At 40.2% G+C, this 19100-nt stretch overlaps 1 protein-coding gene across 3 annotated transcripts in view; it reads left to right on the top strand.

The window, feature by feature from the left end:
- Nucleotides 1-19100, top strand: part of KLHL18 (Kelch like family member 18) — a 278350-nt gene that overhangs the window by 227431 nt on the left and 31819 nt on the right. The gene's annotated exons all lie outside the window — the stretch shown is intronic.

The raw sequence follows: 19100 nt of genomic DNA, 5'->3' as shown, positions 1-19100 counted from the left end.
AGGGTCCACCAACCTGTCCCTATCTTACTTAAATAGAAAAATTAAACCTGTGGCACTATAAAACTCAGATTTATGAACATGTTATTTGTTGCTATTTGCTGGCCTTGGTCAGCCGGGTCAGCAGCTGCCGTGAAGACTGGTTTATGTTGCCTGCAATATATCCTGCATCATGTGTGCCCACAAGGCTACCACCCTGGTTGAAAATTAGAAAACCGCATAATTTGAATTGTGGCATTCGCCCATAACTTTCCTTTTTGTCTTAATTTACCAAGACTCTAAGGGACGCTAGAGGATTGTTGGCCGCTTCGCGGCCCTAACCTGGGAGCTTACCTCCCCCCCCCAGACTCTCTTTGCTTAGCCCCCAGCACGACGGTTATTAACCGGACCTCACCAGTCTAGACCAACGGTTTTATCACCGGCCTGGTCTTGTAAAGGTAGTCTTTGCAGCCTTGTAAAACACGCTGTGACATGGTCCAAGCCGTACCATGTTGTATGTCTAGCCTCTGTGATATCGTCCTAGCCACACCACATTGGATCTGCAGCGTACTGTATGTAATACCAACATAGTTGGTCCGTTATTGGACATTATAAATTTTCCAGCTAACTCATTCATGGTTGCCAGCGTTTCACCCCAGTGTGCTAAGTTCGCCTACCAAGACGCATGGCTGGTGCATACCATGGACGCCACTGCGTAGGCTACTAGGAGCCACTGGGAGTGCCAATGCACTATGAGAGACTGTCTCATTTTCAAAATTCGAAAATTTCAGGTTCAGAATGGGAATCATCATCTTTCTCACCTACTGTATGTTTCACGAAGGCTTGGCGGAAGCGTAACAGAGTTCGCTAGAGCTTACACTTAGTGCTGGTGAAAGTTACTCTTGATTTTTTTAAAATTGCATTTCAGTTGTAAATCTCTATTTTCACAGGAAATGAATCACAGTTCAAAATACCGGTTTTTAATTTTCATCCAGTCTGTGATAAGAGATCACCAGCGTTCTACCTCCTTGTTCAGTAATTAAATGATAATTCACATTTTAGCAATATAATTTATTGAAAGTTCACGCCTTATACAGCTTTGCAACAGAATAACTAGCCACAATACATAAATTAATAGGGGTGTAACTGCTACAATGAAATGCGATCGTAGTTCTCAATCACAAAAAAGATAAAAGGAACAAACGAACTTACCTTCTTTCAGCAAGCTTGGCAGAAGACTACCCTTCCATCTGTAGTGAAATTGGGATCCTCTGTGATCCACTGCTTCAGCCACTAGGATTTCGACAATTTTTCTTTGGTCATTGCCGCAGACTCACTACTTCTTCTTCACAATAAATCACAACACATTCTGAAGATAAAGCGTATGGGTACAGCAGTTCACATCGAGAAGGAGGTGTGGGGGATATGGGTTGTGCAACATAGTTCAATGTTGATTCGTTCTCGCATATGTCTTAGGAGGTTGGAGGGGTTGAAGACTTCAAGGTCAAATTGTTCCTTGTTTCTCCTGATGGAAATTTCCCAAGAACTATTTCTGGTGACTTCCAAGAATTCCCATTTTTGTTCATGGGGTGAACTGATATCTAGAAATGAGAAGACAATTCTGCTGAGCACACTACCTACAATATAATGCAATGAAAGAAAATAGGCTTCTTTAAAATATAGTCAAAAGGCATCAATGAATGAAAATCCACAGCCTGTTTCCAGTCATTTGACTGGGTCAGGAATGGAATTAATGAAGCCCCCATCTAGCGGCGAGGATAGGAATTGTGCCGCCCGCCGAAGCCTGTCGCACTCCTCTGAGGCAACGATTAATGACTGGCAGATGAAATGAACTTATACTGGAGAGTGTTGCTGGAATGACAGATGACGGGGAAAACCGGAGTACCCGGAGAAAAGCCCATCCCGTCTCCACTTTGTCCAGCACAAATCTCACTTGGAGTGACCGGGATTTGAACCGTGGAATCCAGCGGTGAGATTCCCACGTGCTGTCGCCTGAACCATGGTGACTAAAAGGCATCAAATAGACAATTTTATTCCAAATAGGCACAAACCCCTGAAATAGGAATTTATAGCCACAACTCATGAGTCAAATGTTACCCAATTACAACAGTCAAGTTTTAGGGAGGAAGGGGGTCTGAGATTGCTCTTGGTAAACTGTCAGAGTGTAGTAAATAAACAAATAAAATTCAGTACATTGATGGAATCTTATGAGACTGATGCGCTGATAGGAGTAGAATCATGGTCGAGAGAAGGGGTGGGTAATAGAGAAGTATTTCCAGAAGGGTATACAGTCTATCATAGAGACCGAGGAGATAAAAAGGGTGGGGGGGGTGTTTATTCTGGTGAAGGAAACTTATTGTTCACATGAATGGTTTACCGATGAAAGGGATGAAATATTAGGGATAAAATGAGTTTGTGATAATATGAAGGAGGTGGGAATTATAGGAACATATAGGCCTGGAGGAGAGGAAAGAGACATGGAAGTATTTGAGAAAATATAGGTTCTACTCATAAAAACAATAATAATGATACGGTAATAATTGGGGGAGATCTAAATTTGCCTGAAGTTGAATGGAATGGAGCTGCAAGTGAAGCCCATGAACAGAAACTGGCAAATAAGTTAATTTGGGAGGGAGGATTTACACAAGTAGTACAAGAACCGACTCGTCTCAACAACTTGCTAGATGTATTCTTGGTTAAACCCTGGGAAATTGTTGATAAAACTGAGGTAATTGAAGGAATAGGTGACCGTAAGGCTGTAATAATGGATGTAGGACTTGTACCAAAAATGCTTAATAAGAGGGTCACACAAGACAAGATATTATACAGAAAAACTAAAGTTGATGAATTTGGGACTTACCTTAAATCACAATTCAGTTGTTGGATAAGTGAAGGGAGTAATGTGGATACACTTTGGGCTAAATTTAAAGGAATCATTTGGGAAGGAGAGAAGAGATTTGTACCCGTTAAGAAGGGTAAAATGACCTCAGACCCTGTTTATTATACAAGGGAAATAAGGAAATTAAAAAGAAAATGTAGAATAGTAAACAGAAAAATCAAAGAGGGTAGGGAGAATAGAGAAACTAGAAAACTGCTAATGAGGGAACTGAATAGAGTGAAAAAGGAAGCAAAAGGGAATGATATGAATGGCATACTTCAAGAGGGTAATGACCACAAAGGAAAATGGAAAAAGCTCTATTCATATATCAGGAATCAAAAAGGAAAAGGAATCCAAATTCCTACAATGGTGGGAGAAGGGGGTGAACACTATTTAACAGATACTGAAAAAGCAAACTTATTTAGTAGGGAATTCAGAGATTCAGTAGATGATTGTCAAGAGTTGGAAACCGAAACAGAAGATAGAGAGGGAGAGACACAGAGGGAAACATGAAGCTTCTCATTCACAAATGAAGATATTTTCAGAGAAATCCAACTGCTTCAGCAAGGAAAAGCAGCAGGAAGTGATCAAATTACTGGGGAGGTATTAAAGACAATGGGGTGGTACATAGTGCCTTATTTAAAATTTCTCTTTGACTATGTCATAAATAATAGTGTAATACCAAAAGAATGGAAGGAATCTATAATAATACCAATTTATAAAGGAAAGAGTGATAAAAGGAAACCAGAGAACTACAGACCAATCAGCCTGACCAGTATAGTTTGTAAAATACTGGAGAGTTTAATATCAAAGTACATCAGAGGGATATGTGATGATAAAAATTGGTTCATGAGGAGCCAGTATGGATTTAGAAAGAAATTTTCTTGTGAGGCACAACTGGTGGGATTTCAGCAGGACATATCAGATCAGTTGGATTCAGGAGGCCAGTTAGATTGCATAGCCATAGATCTTTCCAAAGCCTTTGATAGAGTGGAACATGGAATATTATTAAAGAAATTGGAGGGAATAGGATTGCACGTAAGGGTTACACGTTGGGTAAAAACGTTTCTAAATTCAAGGGTTCAGAAAGTCAAAGTAGGAAATAATGTATCTCAGGAAGAGAAAGTTTGGAAGAGAATCGCACAGGGTAGTATAATCGGTCCGTTACTTTTCTTAATATACGCAAATGATTTAGGGAACAATATAACATCAAATAAAAGATTGTATGCAGATGGCATAATTGTTTATAGGGAAATAAACAACATTGAGGATTGTTCAGAATTACAAAGGGACCTTGGAAAGTATCCAACAATGGGTTGAAGAAAATAATATGAAGGTTAATGGAGGCAAATCAACTGTTACAACTTTTACAAACAGGAGCTTTAAAACTGAATTTGAATATACTTTGGATGAGGTAGTTATCCCAAAAGATGGCAAGTGCAAATACTTAGGTGTGAGATTTGAAAGTAATTTGCACGTGAAGGGTCATGTTGATGACATTGTAGGGAAAGTATACAGATCGTTACATGTCATAATGAGGCTACTTAAAGGATGCAACAAAGAATTTAAAAAAAAAAGTTACTTGAGTATGGTTCGTCTATTATTGGAATATGCAAACAGTGTTTGGGATCCTCACCAAGAATACCTAATAAAAGAAATAGATAGTGTGCAGAGGAAAGCAGCAAGATTTGTAACAGGGGATTTCAGGAGAAAGAGTAGTGTATCAGAAATGTTAAAGGAACTTGGGTGGGAAACTTTAAGTAAGAGAAGGGAAAAAACTAGACTTATAGGATTATATAGAGCCTCTACTAGAGAAGAAGCATGGGGAGATATCCGTGAGAGGCTTCAGTTGGAAAATAATTATATCGGCAGGACTGACCACAAATATAAAATTAGAAAGAATTTTAGTAGAAGCGATTGGGGTAAATTTTCGTTCATTGGGAAGGGTGTGAAGGAGTGGAACAGTTTACCAGGGGTAGTGTTCGATCCTTTTCCAAAATCTGTACAGATATTCAAGAAGAGAATAAACAGCAACAGAGAAAATAAATGAAGTGTTAGAGGGCATTCGACCAGTGCAGGTTATTGTAAATAAAAAAATGTGTGTGAATAAATTAATTCCATCCCCTGGTCTAAGGAGTTTGGACACCCAAAGTAGGGGCACTGCCTGTAGGGGTGAAGTACAGTGGGGACTTCGAGGGCCCTGGGACCGCTACGGTAGCTGTGAAGGCCCTTCAGGAACTCTGAAAAGTGGTGGCAAAAGGGGCTCTGGTTAAGACGCAGCAGGTCGTTATGCTACTTAGGTTCCAGGACGGGTAAAAAAAAAAAATTGTAAATAAGTAAATAAATGCAATGTAAATATTAATCTTATACCAGTTGTATAGTATCATTTGAAGTAATTCCACATACTGTATATCAGTTGACTCTATTTGTAAGTAGTACAGGAGATATTATAAGTAGAATTTTGTAAACAATATAAATTTATTAAGGATGAGCTGTGCGTTTAATAGAAAACATTGTTAGCGTAAATTGTATAATATTGTATTATAGGAAAATTTTCTTCTCTTGTTAATTTAATATTTAGTGCTTGACAATAATGTATTTTAGTGTACCATTTGCAAATAAAGAGATTTTGATTTAAAACACAATAAGACCTGAATGCCTGTTTACATGTGGTATATTGAGTACGGTAACCGTATTCAAATCTATTTCAATAATCCATGTAAAGGTAGCAAATATTTACGAGAATAAACGGCTTGAATACTACCCGCACCCAAGATTTAGAACAAATATATTGGGTAAAAAAGTACAGGTGGTATTTGGGATTATACAGTAACTAAGAAACCTAAGATGATTCATTGCTACGGCACAAAAGGTGGTGTTGATTCATTAGACCAGTTGTCTCGCAACATTTCTTGCAGCCGCAAGACTATAAACACTGGCTTTTGTGTGTCTTTTATGGAATTTTGATCATTATTTGTGTTAGTATGTGGGTAATCCACATTCACAACACGAGCTGCAAAAAGAAGAATAATGTCCTAAAGTGGAAACACTTCCTTATTCGACTGAGTGATGAGCTACTCTAACTATGCATGCAAAGCAGATTACACATTCCAAGACTATCAAATGATCTGCACCTCACTATACAGTCGGTCCTTTAAATTGAATCCCACTGTGAGGAAAATTCTGGAAATGCTCGAACATTATCTGCCTTGAGGAGAACTATCTGCCACATGTCCGTCGAAAAACAAAAGAACGACATTTTGTACTGTTTGTTGTAAGGCATTTTGCATAGAACACCGAGCGCGATTATGCACCAAGTGTTCAAAATAAATGTTCTCACTGTTGTCAAAAACTATTGTTTCTGTGATTGTAGACAGTGCCCTGCATTGTTTATTGGTGATATAAAACATGTTACCAAATTTTGCTTATTTTTTGTCATGTGTAAAAATTACGAATGTTTAATTCATGCTATCTTAAAAATCTAACTTGAGCGAACTGACCTAAAATATGACAAAATATTTTACGAGATTTGATAATAAATTAAAGTGGTTTATGTGGAAAATAGTTATACCACTGAAATCAGCAGTCTTTTCTGAAGCTTGTAGTATAATTTGTTTCGAAACATTACATGAAGTAACATCAGGAGCTTGAGAGAGAACAACCTGCCTCACGCTCCGAAGTGATTTGTTCAGTTAGACATTTCTTCGCCAGTTGCTACATAAAATTGGCAACAACGTAATTTCTCTGACCCACCTAATTTGGTGGCCGCGACAATAGTTGGTAACAAGTTCTAACACAAACAGGTACAGTAGAACCTCGATAATTCAAAATCGGTTAATTCAAAATCCCGCCTAATTCGAAGGAGGTCTCGTTCCCGGAATCATGAGATACAGTTTTGCATGTTCATTAAATTGTTTAATTCGAAATACGGATAATTCGTAATTCGAAGTACAATGTCAGCCCCAATACCGAAATTCAGACTTTTAATTCGAAACTGCCTTTACATTTTAAAACAACAGTATGTTACAGAGTAATTTCAACTAGAAATTTATCCGCTCCGCGTCATAAACATAATAGAACGCGCGTTCCGTGACGTGGAGGGGTAGCTTTCCGCACTTACACTCACTTCGGTGGGTCTACAGTACGCTTCATGATTGCTAAGTTGAATGAAATCGGAATTCTTTTGTATTCAACCTTTTAAGGAACGCCGTAATATCACGCAACAGGCAGTGTGCGGAAAAACAGAATCCGCGAACACTGGGGATGCCGACAGTTGATGAAAAAACGTTGTTCATATAATAAATTCTTAGCCACTGTACAATATTGTCATTGCCGACGAAACTGCATTGCTTTATTTTAATGCGAGCCCAAACGGTCTTATGGTTTTAAAGGAGAAAGTGCCAGCCGGCGAAATCGTACAAGGTTGGGGGTGGGGGTCATAGTAGTTCGTTGCAATGCACATGGAAGGGGGGAAGTATCCCCTTGTCATAGGAAAGTTCGATAAGTTACAATGTTTTAACGGCATCGGGCACTTTCCATGCCAGTACAAAGCATCTAAAAATGCGAACAGTACAGAAATCCAAAAAATAATGCATTTGCACAGGGGAACCGGCATCATTTATCCGCATCTTTGAATTGTGTGATTTTTTTTCTTTCGTTGCGTGAGGTTATGTTTGTCAGTGATTTATCCAAGTGCATTATTTGAACATTGTAAATGCACCTTGTTGGATACATTTCGGAATATTTTTTCCATGGTATTTGAAAGGTTTAAACTGTGAATCGAGGTAATTGCATGTATTAATGGGTCTTATAATACTTTGTGACGCGGAAAGTGTTTACATTTCTGAAGTACTAGAGTAGTGCCATGGCGGGAAATCGTACAAGGATAGTCATAGGAAAGTTCGATTTTAAGGATATTGGGTACTTTCTGTGTAAATACAAGGCATCTAAAATGCATACAGTATAGTAATCCGATTAATAAAGCACTTTTACATGGGAGCCAGTATAGATTTCTCCTCGTCTTTGAATAGTGCCTTTTCTTTATTTCGTTGCGTGAGGTTATGTTTGCCAGTGAAATATCCGAGTGCATTAATTCAATACTGTAAATGCACCTTCTTGGATACATTTTGGAAATAGTTCTTTTTCATGGCATTTGAAAGGTATAAACTGTGAATCAAGGTTAACTGCATGCAGTAACGGGCCTTAGAATATTTTGTAACACGGCAAGTGTTGGTACTTCTGAATTGCGAATTGGCGGTTAATTCGAAATCACGTAATTCGAAGTCCGATTTTTAGTCCCAACGACTTCGAATTAACGAGGTTTTACTGTATTGCTGTTATGCCTTTCAGTGTTCAGTCTGCAAGCCTCTGTCGATTTACTAAACGTCGCCACAATCCTTGATTTGCAACTAGTGTTGTGCCCTCATTTAGTTCTATACCTCTTATATTTAAATCGTTAGAAACTGAGTCTAACCATCGTCTTGGTCTCCCTCTACTTCTCTTACCCTCCATAGCAGAGTCCAGGAGGGTACTCGGAATGAGGAGATAAAGGCTAAATTAGGAATGAACTCGATGGATGAAGCTGTACGCATAAACCGGCTTCGGTGGTGGGGTCATGTGAGGCGAATGGAGGAGGATAGGTTACCTAGGAGAATAATACCATTGCACGCAACATATTTTCTGTTAGGCACGTAAATGAGTGAATGATGTGGGTAGATTTGTCAGTTGGAGGAATTAGGACAAGAATTGTGTCCGTGTATTCACCATGTGAGGGTGCAGATGAGGATGAAGTTGACAAGTTTTATGAAATATTGAGTGACATCGTGGTCAGGGTCAACAGCAAGGATAGAATAGTGCTAATGGGCGATTTCAATGCGAGAGTTGGGAATAGAACTGAAGGATACGAAAGGGTGATTGGTAAATGAGGGGAAGATATGGAAGCTAATGGGAATGGGAAGCATTTGCTGGACTTCTTGCTAGTATGGGTTTAGCTGTTACGAATACATTCTTCAAGCATAAGGCTATTCACCGCTACACATGGGAAGCTAAGGGTACCAGATCCATAATAGACTATATCTGTTAAGAATGTACAAGTTTTTTGCGGATTTTTCGATGATACAGACCACTATGTCATCTGTAGTGAACTATCTCTAGGCCTAGGGTAGAGAAAGTGAAATCTGTCTGCAAACGAATAAGGGTAGAAAATCTCCAGGACGAGGAAATTAGACAGAAGTACATGGATATGATTAGTGAGAAGTTTCGAACAGTAGACGGTAAGCAGGTTCAGGATATAAAAAGTGAATGGGTGGCATACAGGGATGCTGTAGTAGAAACAGCAAGGGAATGCCTCGGAACAACTGTGTGTAAAGATGGGAAAAGGCGAACATTCAGTGGAGCCTGTAACGATAGCAAACTACTTCCAGAAAGCAGGCTTCGATGGTGGTACCAACAGCATTGTTAGGTGGTGAAGAGCCTGGGTGCTGGAAAACTATACAGGAGAAGATGGAGATTACCAGTTCGTTTCAATGACTTCACTGCCATTGATGATGTGGTAATCACTTGCGAGGAGCAGACCATCGATCAGATCTTCAAGGAATTCAGGCAGGAGATGAAGAGATTGAAGTAGAAGTAGAGGAGGAGGTCGAGGAAGAGAATCCCCCAAAACCATCTTGCAGTGAGGCAAGCATCTGCCTTGAAAAACTGAGGTGGTTTTTGTAATGTTCAGCCAGTGTGCCTCAGAACACATAAAGGCAATGTGGGAAATGGAGAGGTTTATATTTCAAGAAAGCAGTAAAAATCTGAAACAGTCAACCCTGGACAATTTCTTGTCCAAGTAGGAGCCTAAACTTTTGTGTTTGAAAATGTATTTACTGTCTAATGCAGTACAGAATTTACATAATGTACAGTGACCATCTACAGTTTTAATGTTCATAGTATTTCTTCTTATCTCTTGTGCAAGTTTTTAATTAATATGTTCCCTTCTCTTATCAAATATATTTATAATACGGTATGTTCAATTATTTTAATTATTTTACTTTATCTCTAAACATACATGTCATGATAATCAAATTTTTATATTGTGGCTATCTTTTAGCAGCTTATATATTACGGCCTATTTCGGTATTGTTCACAAACAAGGAAATCTGTTGGCTTTTAAGAAGTTTCCTGCTTAAGATTTTTTTTTTGTACGAGGTGCAGCAATTAAATAACCAGACTGAGCCCCTCCTACTCCGTAGTCGCATGGTGGGAGGTTGTCATTGGAATGTAGTTGACCTTGATCCTTCCTGAGCAAACACACTTCGTTTCGTCGTTCTACCTGCTTTAGTTTGCTCTTGAGACTTGGTTGTATCGGACGCTGTTGTGTAGTCGTGCCGTGATCATGGTGGACATACAACTCGAGCAGCGCATTAACCTGAAATTCCTAGTGAAATTAAAGAAATCACCCACGGAATGTTTTCAAATGTTAAAGGAGGTGTTTGGTGACAATGCTATGTCACGTGCACGAGTGTTTGAGTGGCACAAACAGTTTTCTGAAGGTTGGGAAGAGGTTGAAGATGATGCCCGGACGACCTGTGACTGTCGGAAGTGAAGAAAACGTCCAGAAATTCAACGGAAAGACGACGTGTAGTCATATTTCATATTCATCCATGTAGGTGTTATAATGTGTTTAAAGGTTTTATTGTGTTTGCCCGATTTGACTTTGTGGCTGATGATGGCATATATTTGGTGCCGAAACTGGTACCTCATTTGAACGATATGCGATTCTTTCACGTTGATAAACATCTTTGTATTGAATAGGAGGAACCCTCTTAAATTCAAATAATGTAATTCCTTCTGTTAATCGGGTCGAGGGGGAATCGAATAAGGGTATTTGTAATCTTGAGTCGGATAGGCCGCAAGGCTTGCTGGAGTCGCAGCAATGTTCCTTACCTAGGATTCTTCCCCAGGCTAATTCCCCAGTTCAACAATCAATCTTGCCCTCTGTGAACTTGCCCTTTTCTAGTATACCTTCACCCATTAAATAGCATGTTGAAAAACGTTCCTCGTTATTCGGTAAATTCCGCGGATGATGTAGTCACCTTTTTGCGATATTTTGTTGAATTTCAGGATCATGTCCTTGTGTTCGGACTAACTCACATCCAAATTTTGCAAATTCTTTGTCCGTATACTACAGGAGTGCTTTCCAATAAAATAGTCAATGCCATTTCCGATCAGTTGACTCTTCAGCAGTTTCATACTCATTTGCTTACTCATTTTTTTCCGGCTAGGGCTCTCAAGTCTTTAGTGCTGAAATGTTATTTCAGGGTTCAATGCTCGGACGAGCCATTAACTGAATTTATTTCTGATGTCAAATTTTACGCTAGGGTGTTTGCGTTACATTATACTGAGGAGGAGATTGTTCTTACGATCGTAGAGGGCATTTCCCCGTCATACCGCTCCTGTCTCTGCTTTGCTACTCAGCCTCATAGTTTCGCGGAGCTGGAAGCGATGGTGGTATCTGCCGAAGGTGTTTGCCATGCGGACTCTCTTCTTGTTACTAGCTTACCCTCCCGTTGATTCTAATGTGAGGGAGTCTTCGGTTGCTCGTAAGCCCAACTTATTAAGAAAGTGTTATCATTGCGGTGCCTCCGATCATTTCCGTAATAAATGTCCCTCTCGGTCTCTTAACAGTCACGGTGCTAGCGCCGGTTCTAGGGTAGAGGTTCCGTCTAGAACTAGTACTATGTTTTCGGTGTGGAGTCGCTGGTCATCTCGCTCAGCATTGTGTCACCCCTTCAAATAGTTCTTGACTGCAGCGGGAGGTGGTTCAGGACAATGGTGTCGAATTACCTTCCCCTGTTGATAATCAAAAGTCTTGTTCGTTTGGTGATCCTTCTCCCGTTTACCCTGTGGGTTGTTTAGGGATATCCACGGAAGTTAAAGGTTTGAGTCCCTTGGTTGAGGTTGAAATAAATAATGAGCCTGTCTCGTACCTTCGTGATTCTGGCAGTGTAGTGTCGTTCATTAGTGAAAGATGGTTAGCTTTGCATAAAGCTATCTGTAAACTTCCTGATTTATCTCCGGTTTCGCTTTCCTTTGTGTCAGCTAATTCTTCCAGAATTGAGGTCCTGGGAGTGGTAAAATGTAAAATTCATGTTTCCAATTTCACTTGGAAATTTCCTTTGTATGTTGCGAGTAAGTTACCGTACTCTGTCATTCTGGGTTCAAATTTTTTTGATTATTCTGGTTTAGTGTTAGGCATACAGGAACGTTCATGTCGGTTCAAGTTTTCACAAATGACTAAAATCCCTTTGCATATTGGTAATTCTGCTTCAGCGTTGTAAGTATTGCCGCCTCAGGACGAAGTGGTGTCAGATCTTAGCCATTTGACTGAGGATGAGGCGCAGCGTATTAGGGAGTTGTGTGAGGCCTACCCGGATGTGTTTACTGAGAAATTGGGGGTGACTAATATCTTAGAGTATAAGATAGAGGTTACGGATTCTGTTCCAGTCAGATTTCCTCCATATCGCTTATCTTCTCCAAAAAATAAAAGCATTAAAGGAGATCATTAACAAAATGCTTGAAGAAGGGATAATCCGGCCTTCTACCTCGGCTTACTCTTCCCCCATTTTCCTCATGCCCGAGCCCCAGGGAGGTTATAGGCCTGTGCTGGATTACAGGGCTCTTAATCGTAAGGTGGTCTTGCAGTCGGTCCCGCTCCCGGATATACATACATTTTTCTCATGGTTTAAGAGGGCTAGGTACTTCACTGTCTTGGATCTCAATCAAGCTTATTACCAGATTCCGCTCGCGGAGGAGTCTCGTCATCTTACGGCCTTCGCGACGGACTGGAACCTTTATGAATTTGGACACCTCCCTTTCTGCATTTCGACTGGTGCTGCCGTCCTCGCAAGGCTCCTTGATCAGTTGTTTTCCGACATTAAGTTTGACTATCTCTATCATTATCTTGATGACGTAGTCGTGTATTCGGAGACGTTCGAGGATCATCTCCAGCACCTCAATGAAGTATTGTCGCGCCTGAGGAAGGCTGGCTTGACAGTCAAGTTGTCCAAGGTGTCGTTTGCCAAACCCCAGATGTTTGGGGCATATTGTATCTTCTAGTGGTGTCTCGGTTGATCAGTCCCGGACTCAGACTATTCAGGATTTTCCTCCTCCACAGGACGTGAAAGGGGTTGGCCGCTTTCTCGGAAGGGTTAACTTCTTCCAAAAGTTTGTCCCAAATTTTGCCAGTCACGCGACGCCTCTTAATGCACTCCGGCGTAAGGGAGTAAGGTTTCAGTGGGGAGCTTCTCAGCAGGCTGCTTTTGACGACCTCCTGCTAGCCGTTTCCAACGCTCTGGTTTTGGTCTTCATTGTACAAACCGATGCTTCTTCGTCAGCTGTCGCAGCCTTCTTGCTCCAGGATTCTCAGTTAGGGAGATGCCCTATTGCTTACGCTTCGCATGCTCTTACTCCTCTTGAGGCTCCGTGTACGAGCTTGAAGGGTTAGCTGTCCTTTTTGCTCTAGAATGCTTTCGTATGTACCTAGAGCACGTTAAGTTCGAGCTCAAAACTGACAACCAGGCGTTAAGTTGGGTGCTTGGGAAACCACGGAAAACTGGTCGTTTGGCTCGTTGGGCCATAAGGATTTCCGCCTTTCAGTTTAACGTCCATCGTATTCGGGGTTCTGAAAATGTTGTAGCGGATACCCTGAGCCGTATGTTTTCTGATCAACTTATTCTTGATGAGCCCTGCCTCTCTGAGTCCTCACTCTCATTACCTTTGGTTGGAGCGATTTTATTTGATACCCCTCTCTTGTATCACGACATAGGTAAATTCCAATTGGAAGATCCGGTCTTGGCACCTATCGTGCAAGACTTGAAGGATGGGAAAATCGTTAATCCTTACATATTGAGGAATGGAGTTCTTTGTTGCCCCTCCCGTCATGATCGTAATATGAAGGTCGTAATTCCATCAGTCTTGGTACCTATGATCTTTAAGTACTTCCATGAAACTCCCCTTGCAGGTCATCAGGGAGTATTTAAAACAAGGGAAAAGATCAGAGAAAATTTCATCTGGAAGGGAATGGACGGAGAAGTTTGTGAACTTGTGAAGGCGTGTAAGATTTGTAGGATTAGTAAGCCATCTATTAATTCCCGGGTTGGGTTGTTGTCTTCTACGCAAGCTACCCGTCCCATGCAACGTCTGTATATCGATTTCATAGGACCTCTTCCGAGATCGAAGTCTGAATCGAATAGGTTTATTTTGGTGTGCGTTGATGGCTTCACTCGTTTTACGTGGTTATTTCCGACGAGGATGGCCAACGCTGAGACAACTATTAGGTGCTTGAAAACTATATTTTCATCATTTGGTCCTAGTCAGTATTTGGTTTCGGACAGTGCTAAAGCTTTCACCTCTAATCTATTCAAGAAGTTCTGTTTTAGCCTTTCAATTTCTCACGTCACCACTTCCCCTTATTATCCTCAGCCTTCTTATGCAGAGAGAGTTAACAGAAATTTATGTTCTGCCCTGATCGGCTTCCATCACCACGATGTTGTTGAGATCGCTCGGCGCTAGCAAGCTGTCTGGTCATGAAGCAGTGGCTCTCCGCTCATTCCATCGGCAGGTGTGGAGGTAGGGAGAATGCTTGTTAACCTTCTTTGGGCTGAGAATGAGAGTTACTTAAACCTCGGGAATGTAATGTATTGGTTATGCTGCTAGGAGAGGCCATGGGCCTCATTGATTCGAAAGAGTAAGCTTCATGAAGGAAATGTTAATGAATGAGACTTGTTTTTGATGTAATTCGTCATATTGTGTTTTATGGACATTGCTTACGAGGCAGGGCCTCAATTTCCTAGTATAATCAAATTCGTGGTTGGGCACGTAGTATAATTTGGGCCTTATTCAAGTTGAATTTGTATGTGGCCTAAGGCCCCTGAAGTTGTTGAATATTTGAGAATTGGGTTGTGATATACTTCTCTCATGTTAAGAAAAGAATAGTGAAGATTTTGTATTATGTAAGGGCAGGTGTGTCCCCCCCCCCCCCCATTGAAACGAAGTTTGTTCTTGTTGCAATGCTTTGCAGTAATAAATATTTAGCATAGCAGATGGCTTCGGTTTTCGCTGACTTTACTACCGCCTTTTTACGTGACTGGTAAATGGCTCCGATCTTAAAGCCTGCACCTTCCTTAATTCCTCCCCCGCTGCCAATTCTTGGTGCACTGATGTTCAGCGAAAGTTCCTTAAATTGCGGTTTCAAAAGAGAGGAAGAAAATTTGCCATTATCAGAGTTTTCGACGGTCTGGAGAAGCGCATATCAGAAGAAGAATATATATATTGTACCGGTAACGGCAGTACGAAACTAAGTCCCCGTAATGAAAATTTAAAAACTTACGCGTTATGCTCCAGACCGGCAGCGAAAGACTGACTGAACAGCGAACAACAGCTGTGTGCGGATGACGTAGAGCGGGTGACGTCACAGCATGCCTCACCACAACACAGAGCCTAGACTGGTGTGGAATGTTCCTCGAGCTTCTATGGATAATAACTTTCCCCATAATAATAATTAAACAAATTTAACCATATCGTCGTGCAGCCAGATCCTTTATCTACGTTCCTGCAAAGTTTCACGTAAATCCGACATGAGACAACGAAGTTATGGAACGAGATGTGAAGGCACGGATCGGATATAAATACAGTACTGTTTCGCTTAGCAGAGCAGTGTGTGACCAGCGTGTGTATGTGCACACATGGCAGTGGAATTCGTGCAGTCGGTTCGCGAGGACCACGATATAGCGTGAAGCAGCCGTCGTACTTCGAGTCCGTGGACTTTAACTCAATCGCGACGAGTATGAACTTGTACGGGTTTCTTTCAACTGTGAGTGATAAACTTCTGCTCCAACGGGGCGTGATTATAAATTGTGCTTCATCTGAACATCAGCAAGTGACTGTTTATTCTACACGAGTGTCTAAGACTTGTGAATATTTTTCAAGTACTCGTAATTTAAAGTTTAATGTTGTGGACAGGATTTGGAACAGTTTGCTCCTTACAAAGTACTGAATGCTTCAAGTTAACGAGACTGTGCTTTAATTCAGAATTACTCAAATTGCAAGCATGACTACGTCACTAATTTACCATTTCATGAACTGTGTAAATATTTGTAGGTAATGAACTGTAGACTGCGTGCGTGAACTGTGCATTTCAATTCTACTAAGAACTGTACATTTCAATTCTATGAACGTTCAGCTGTGCGTTTCGATTCTATGAACAGTCAAACCGAGGACTATTGATGCATGATTAATTTCGGTTTTTTTTATTATTTTTTTTATGTCATTACCAATGCGTGAACAAGACTGAATTCACGAGTTAAACACCCTTATTTTTCCCTATCCAAGTGATTACATTGAACAATGCTTCAAACTAAGAACTAAGTCGTGTGGCGTTACTTCACATTATGCCAAGTGCTACAAACTTTAAGCGACTATTTTGAAATTCGATAAGTTTCGAGTGGACTTTCATTTTATGAATGTTAAACTTATATACTCATTCAAGTTTAATGACCTTCTTCTTCATTTCAAATGATTGATGATTTAACACGGGATAGATTTCTACCGTGTGATAGACCTTCAAACATACATTCTCACGTGTCATGAACCTTGTTAAAACCAGTGATAAACCTTTCTCTCATCTGTGCAGAAGCAGTTTTTGCATTAACTCGCCCCAAGGCTTAACGGTGTTCATTCACGTTCGTCATTTACGTAGTCTGTCTCAATGCCCTTCTTCAGCACCGTATGGATCTTCTAGTCGTCGAATGGATCTTCTAGAACTTCCATCGAGGGACAAATGGTGGTCCACTGGTATGGAAGGGAGAGGAGCTGCCGGAATCCAAGGACGTCGCCAGCCCTAGGACGAGGAACACTTTCTACTGTATCTTCTGTACAGAGGTGACATGATTTGAACTTATTAATAAACTCAGAAAAAAAATTTTGAAAGATTTTCTCTAAAATAAACCCTCTCCCTCTGTATGCACTTCAACAAATTGGTACACGCCCTGCGTTTCTCGTGCTCACCGAAGTACCACATTTACTGTTACAATATCTATACAACAAGAAAGTGGAAAATCAGATCCACATCAGTGAAAGGGCCCCAGCCTTTCTTTTGATGGCAACCTGAAAGAAAATTGGAAGAATGGAAACAATGGTTCCAGTTGATATAGGTGTCGGGTTTCGACTTGAAGCCAGAGGATTGACAGTTTGGATAACACTTATTCAACTTTTCCTCTCTGCCCTTTGCAATCCACTGAACATCACTTATAGATTACAATACAGCACTGCATACACATATTAATGGTCACTATGGATATGGTACATGTTAATGACAGATATGGAAAATTGTGTTTTTAACAGTGCTCCCTGCTGGTGTCAAAGTGAAAACAGTCTTCTCCATAGCATAAAAGTCGTTGAACTCTTTTTCTTTTTTTCCTGAGTGGCGCTGTTACGAAATCATCAAGCCCAATTTTCTTTCTACTTTCCGTAGAGAGTGGAGTTTGTCAAACTACTTTTCCTTCAAGATTATTTATCTTCCATTAATACTGTCTTCACGAATGATAACGAAATAGCACTGGCTTCTTTTGCAGATTCTAATATGTGGTAGTTCAGATTCTGTGTTTCACTTCTTACATATAAAAGTCACTACATTATAATCAATTTTCTGGACTTGTCCTCGTAGCAGTGTGCTTGAAAGCACCCTTAAATTTTCTTGTTCATGATGATAGCATTTTTCTGTTCAGATAAGTAACTATATAAAATTAGGTAATGATGATAAGTTTTCTGTAGTATTTAATTCATTTATGTTTTGTTTAACATATGCCAATGAGACATAGATATGCAAATTTATAATTGGTAGTATTTTAAGCTTAATGAAGAAGGTTCGACAGTGGTCAACAGTACCAGCGCTACACATTGTGTGGACAACCTTTTTCTGTATTAGAAGAATATTATATACATAAGAAGAATGCTCCCATAATAACAGCCCATAAGTAATGTGTGACTGGAAGAGACCAAAATATGCCATCCTTAGGTAGTTACTGCTAGCTAAATCCCCCGATTTCCCTATCAAATAGGTCCATCGTGATTTTGGTATGATCAATAAGTACTTCCCAGTTTAATTTGGCATCAATATGAAAACCCAAAAGTTTGACTGACTGACTGACTGATGGACGGACCGACCGACTGATCTTTGGACAAACCTAGTGTGAGATATTGAGTTTTTCCTGATTGCACAACAGCGTATTGGATGAAAACCGATGCACTGCAGTTCCAAGAGCTCCCTGCAACATCTGATGCAAACCTAAGATGCTCTGGTGTTTTGTAATTAACGTTACATTGTCCACATAGGACATCAGAGCATGAGCTGTGACATTTTGCGGTAAATCATTGATTACATGTAAATACTCTCATATTTACATATTTATATTATTTTAAATCATTGCTTGCCAGAATGAATTAAAATGGACAGAGGACAGAGCCCTGTGGCATACCACTTGTAACTTTCTTCAAAATGGAATACGTACATTTAATCGAGACAAACTGGTACCAGTATCTGTTATTTGTAACTTTCTTCAAATTGGAATACCTACTTTTAATCGAGACAAACTGGTATCTGTTATATAAGTATGGCTTAATGATGTGCAGTGAGGGATACTCACCACCCTACATCTCAAGTTTTGCAAGTAAAATTTCATGATTAATACAGTGAAAAGCTTTACTTAGATCACGTAACACCAAAAAACCAATGAGATGGCCTGCTTGTTTTCAAAAGCTTTTAATATCTGATTAACAATTTCAAGAACTACAGTAGCAGTACATTTACCCTGCCGAAACCCATACTGACTCCCAGATATGAGATTGTGAGTTTCAAAATAGTTGCCCAGTTGATTACAAAAAAGTGATTAAAATGTTTTAGAAATGTTTGGAACAATTGAGACTGCGTGTTAGTTCTGAGGAAATTGTTCGTCCCCATTTTTTAATACTCTTAAATATTTATTTATTTTGTTGCTTGAAATGTTCAAACCTAAGTAGATAATTCCCACTGATGCACCTCTGTAATAGCTTGGCATAGGAGAATGGGGAAGGTAGGAGGGTGTTACGACGTCTATTCCTTAAACAAGAAACCTTCAGTGATGAAAATGAAATGAAATGGCATATGGCTTTTAGTGCAAGGAGTGTCCGAGGACAAGTTCGGCTG

Source organism: Anabrus simplex, chromosome 2, assembly GCF_040414725.1.
Source record: "Anabrus simplex isolate iqAnaSimp1 chromosome 2, ASM4041472v1, whole genome shotgun sequence".
NCBI classification, from domain to species: Eukaryota; Metazoa; Arthropoda; class Insecta; order Orthoptera; family Tettigoniidae; genus Anabrus; species Anabrus simplex.
Note: the sequence above shows the minus strand (reverse complement) of the source record. Positions and strands in the feature narration are given on the sequence as shown.